The sequence below is a fragment of the Pristiophorus japonicus genome, chromosome 13 (assembly GCF_044704955.1).
Source record: "Pristiophorus japonicus isolate sPriJap1 chromosome 13, sPriJap1.hap1, whole genome shotgun sequence".
Classification (NCBI taxonomy): domain Eukaryota; kingdom Metazoa; phylum Chordata; class Chondrichthyes; family Pristiophoridae; genus Pristiophorus; species Pristiophorus japonicus.
Window position 1 is genome coordinate 73,960,994 of NC_091989.1, and position 5,033 is coordinate 73,966,026.

General features: G+C 62.4%; 1 non-coding gene across 1 annotated transcript; it reads right to left on the minus strand.

Moving 5' to 3' along the window:
• Window positions 1-2,907: 2,907 nt before the first annotated feature.
• trnaw-cca (transfer RNA tryptophan (anticodon CCA)) lies at window positions 2,908-2,979 on the minus strand. Its single transcript has one exon. It is a non-coding gene; the product is annotated as a tRNA-Trp (tRNA).
• Window positions 2,980-5,033: the final 2,054 nt, after the last annotated feature.

Genomic DNA, 5,033 nt, shown 5'->3' on the forward strand with positions numbered 1-5,033 from the left:
ACTGTTACCTAAGCTAGAAACCCACGGAATTAAGGGCAAATGATTGACTTGGTTAGGAAATCGGCTGAGCGGCCGGAGACAGGCAGTGGAGATAATGGTCAGGTGACTAGTGATGGCCCGCAGGGATCGGTGTTGTGGCATCAACTAGTCACAGTCTTTATTAACGACTTAGATGATGGCACAGAAAGTCAGGTATTCAAATTTGCCAATGACACAAAGATAGGCGGCATTGCAGGCAGTGTCGATGGCAGCATAAAATTACACTGGGATATTGATAGGTTCAGTGAATGGGCAAAACTGGGGCAAATGGATTCACTGTAGGCAAATGATCCACTTTGGACCTAAAAGGATAGAACAGGGTATTTTCTAAATGGCGAACAGCTAAAAACAGTGGGGTTCCAGGTACATCGATCATTAAACTGCCGAATGGGATGCTTGCCTTTATATCTCGAGGACCAGAGTACAAGGGGGTAGAAGTTATGCTGCAGCTGTACAAAGCCTGGGTTAGACCACACCTGGAGCACTGAGCAGTTCTAGGCACCACACCTTAGGGAGGGTATATTGGCCTTGGAGGGAGTGCAGCGTGGGTTTACCAGAATGATACCTGCACTCCAAGGGTTAAGTTACAAGGAGAGAACACACAAATTAGGGTTGTATTCCCTAAAAGTTAGAAGATTAAGGGGAGATCTGATCGAGGTTTTCAGGATATTAAGGGGAACTGAAACTTTTGCCGCTGGTTGGGGAGTCTGGGACTGGGGGGCAGAGTCTAAACATTAGAGCCAGACCTTTCAGGAGTGAAATTAGGAAACACTTTTACACACAAAGGGTGGTAGAAGTTTGGAACTCTCTTCCAGAAACAGCTTTTTGTTAACCAAAGGTATTAAGGGATATGGGCCAAAAGCAGATTTATGAAGTTAGGTCACAGATCACCCGAGATCTCATTGAATGGCGAAACAGGCTCGAGGGGCTGAATGACCTCCTCCTGTGTCTATGTTCCTACTTCACACTCCGGGTATTACTACTAACGGAGATATTGGTGATCTTGGGAGGATCTGTAACAGGAATGGTGGAATTTAAGTTGGAATTGGAGACAGTTGCTAAGGAAAGAGATGTGGCTGTGAAAGCAACTCTCAACTCAGACCTGTAGAGATAGCTGGCAGGTCAGAGCTTCAGGTGTGGAGCTCGTCTCTTCACAAACACTGACCGGCCCGCTGGCACGCCGCATCTTCCGATCGCGCATTGATTGTTTAATCAGCTCAGGCAGCAGGTTTACAAAGACTTTGTTATTGGGACAGTCCACAGTTAGTGCAGATCCCTGATCGTGGGTATTGGTGCAGGGCCCAAGGACAGCAGGCAGCGCCCAGGGACAGGGCCCAGAAGCTGAGCCTAAGGACAGGGCTCAGGGACAGGGCCCAGGGGCAGTGCCTGGGGACAGGGCCCAGGGGTTGGGCCCAGAAGCAGAGCCTAGGGACAGGGCCCAGGGACAGCAGGCAGTGCTCAGGGACAGGGCCCAGAAGCAGAGCCTAGGGACAGGGCCCAGGGGCTGGGCCCAGGGGCAGTGCCTGGGGACAGGGCCCAGGGGTTGGGCCCAGAAGCAGAGCCTAGGGACAGGGCCCAGGGGCTGGGCCCAGGGACAGCAGGCAGCGCCCAGGGAGAGGGCCCAGGGGCAGGGCCCAGGGACAGCAGGCAGCGCCCAGGGACAGGGCCCAGAAGCAGAGCCTAGGGACAGGGCCCAGGGGCTGGGCCCAGGGGCAGTGCCTGGGGACAGGGCCCAGGGGTTGGGCCCAGAAGCAGAGCCTAGGGACAGGGCCCAGGGGCTGGGCCCAGGGACAGCAGGCAGCGCCCAGGGAGAGGGCCCAGGGGCAGGGCCCAGGGACAGCAGGCAGCGCCCAGGGACAGGGCCCAGAAGCAGAGCCTAGGGACAGGGCCCAGGGGCTGGGCCCAGGGGCAGTGCCTGGGGACAGGGCCCAGGGGTTGGGCCCAGAAGCAGAGCCTAGGGACAGGGCCCAGGGGCAGGGCCAAGGGACAGCAGGCAGTGCTCAGGGAGAGGGCCCAGGGGCAGGGCCCAGAGGCAGGGCCCAGGGACAGCAGGCAGTGCTCAGGGACAGGGCCCAGAAGCAGAGCCTAGGGACAGGGCCCAGGGGCTGGGCCCAGGGACAGCAGGCAGCGCCCAGGGAGAGGGCCCAGGGGCAGGGCCCAGAGGCAGGGCCCAGGGACAGCAGGCAGTGCCTAGGAGCATTGCCCAGGGACAGGGCCGGGGACAGGGCCCAGGGACAGGGCCTAGGGACAGGGCCCAGGGACAGGGCCCGGGGACAGGGCCCAGGGACAGGGCCTAGGGAAAGGGTCCGGGGACAGGGCCCAGGGACAGGGCCTAGGGACAGGGCCCAGGGACAGGGCCCGGGGACAGGGCCCAGGGACAGGGCCTAGGGACAGGGTCCGGGGACAGGGCCGGGGACAGGGCCCAGGGACAGGGCCTAGGGACAGGGCCCAGGGACAGCAGGCAGTGCCCAGGGGCAGTGCCTGGGGACAGGGTCCGGGGACAGGGCCTGGGGACAGGGTCCGGGGACAGGGCCTGGGGACAGGGCCCAGGGACAGCAGGCAGTGCCCAGGGGCAGTGCCTGGGGACAGGGCCCAGGGACAGTGCCCAGGGGGGGAGATTCCAGTAGGGGGCGAGCATGAGCTTGCAGACAACAGTGGGGCCTGGGATTGCAACAAGCTTCTCAAATACAATATAGAATAAATTATGTGAGGAATTAGTAAACATGGGGATTTCAATAATCATGTAAAATATATGCAACATATAGTAAATAAAATCTAATAATATAATGAAAGATTGCAATAATTGTGTAAGATATTTTCAATATGACTAACAATAAATAGGTGAATGTGGTGCCAGATGTAAAAGTGTGACCCCGACGTGATTCGAACACGCAGCCTTCTGATCTGGAGTCAGACGCGCTACCGTTGCGCCACGAGGTCTGGAGCTAAAACTCGGCAAATATCTTTAAAGCCGCGACTCGCAGTTCCGCCCACTGCCACGGCCGGGCCGCAGGCTCCGCTTCATATCTGCGGGGTGGCGGCTCCTGCGAGGGCGCTGCGGCTCCGGCCACCGGCCACCTGTCTCCGGCCACTTTCTCCGGCCACCGGCCCCTGTCTCCGGCCGCTTCCCGGTGGCGGGAATGGAGCAGCGGCGCCCCCTGCTGGCCAAGAGCGGGAAACGCCGCGCCAGGTGTAGTCAGTTCCGCCAGCAGCCGCCAGAGGGCGGGGAGAGGCAGGGGCGCGGACCTGGGCAGGTCAGGGGGAGCCCAGGGACTCTCCCCCTCCACAGCAGGTCAGGGGGAGCCCAGGGACTGTACCCCTCCACAGCAGGTCAGGGGGAGCCCAGGGACTGTACCCCTCCACAGCAGGACAGGGGGAGCCCAGGGACTGTACCCCTCCACAGCAGGTCAGGGGGAGCCCAGGGACTGTACCCCTCCACAGCAGGACAGGGGGAGCCCAGGGACTGTACCCATCCACAGCAGGTCAGGGGGAGCCCAGGGACTGTACCCCTCCACAGCAGGTCAGGGGGAGCCCAGGACTCTCCCCCTCCACAGCAGGTCAGGGGGAGCCCAGGACTCTCCCCCTCCACAGCAGGTCAGGGGGAGCCCAGGACTCTCCCCCTCCACAGCAGGTCAGGGGGAGCCCAGGACTCTCCCCCTCCACAGCAGGTCAGGGGGAGCCCAGGACTCTCCCCCTCCACAGCAGGACAGGGGGAGCCCAGGACTGTACCCCTCCACAGCAGGTCAGGGGGAGCCCAGGGACTGTACCCCTCCACAGCAGGTCAGGGGGAGCCCAGGACTCTCCCCCTCCACAGCAGGACAGGGGGAGCCCAGGACTGTACCCCTCCACAGCAGGTCAGGGGGAGCCCAGGACTCTCCCCCTCCACAGCAGGACAGGGGGAGCCCAGGACTGTACCCCTCCACAGCAGGTCAGGGGGAGCCAGGAACTGTACCCCTCCACAGCAGGTCAGGGGGAGCCCAGGGACTGTACCCCTCCACAGCAGGTCAGGGGGAGCCCAGGACTCTCCCCCTCCACAGCAGGTCAGGGGGAGCCCAGGGACTGTACCCCTCCACAGCAGGTCAGGGGGAGCCCAGGACTCTCCCCCTCCACAGCAGGACAGGGGGAGCCCAGGACTGTACCCCTCCACAGCAGGTCAGGGGGAGCCCAGGGATTGTACCCCTCCACAGCAGGACAGGGGGAGCCCAGGACTGTACCCCTCCACAGCAGGACAGGTGGAGCCCAGGACTGTACCCCTCCACAGCAGGACAGGGGGAGCCCAGGGACTGTACCCCTCCACAGCAGGACAGGGGGAGCCCAGGACTGTACCCCTCCACAGCAGGTCAGGGGGAGCCAGGGACTGTACCCCTCCACAGCAGGTCAGGGGGAGCCCAGGACTGTACCCCTCCACAGCAGGACAGGGAGAGCCCAGGTAGTGTACCCCTCCACAGCAGGTCAGGGGGAGCCCAGGACTCTCCCCCTCCACAGCAGGTCAGGGGGAGCCCAGGACTGTACCCCTCCACAGCAGGTCAGGGGGAGCCCAGGGACTGTACCACTCCACAGCAGGTCACGGGGAGCCCAGGGACTGTACCCCTCCACAGCAGGTCAGGGGGAGCCCAGGGACTGTACCCCTCCACAGCAGGTCAGGGGGAGCCCAGGGACTGTACCCCTCCACAGCAGGTCAGGGGGAGCCCAGGACTCTCCCCCTCCACAGCAGGACAGGGGGAGCCCAGGGACTGTACCCCTCCACAGCAGGTCAGGCGGAGCCCAGGACTCTCCCCCTCCACAGCAGGTCAGGGGGAGCCCAGGACTGTACCCCTCCACAGCAGGTCAGGGGGAGCCCAGGGACTGTACCCCTCCACAGCAGGTCAGGGGGAGCCCAGGGACTGTACCCCTCCACAGCAGGTCAGGGGGAGCCCAGGACTCTCCCCCTCCACAGCAGGACAGGGGGAGCCCAGGGACTGTACCCCTCCACAGCAGGACAGGGGGAGCCCAGG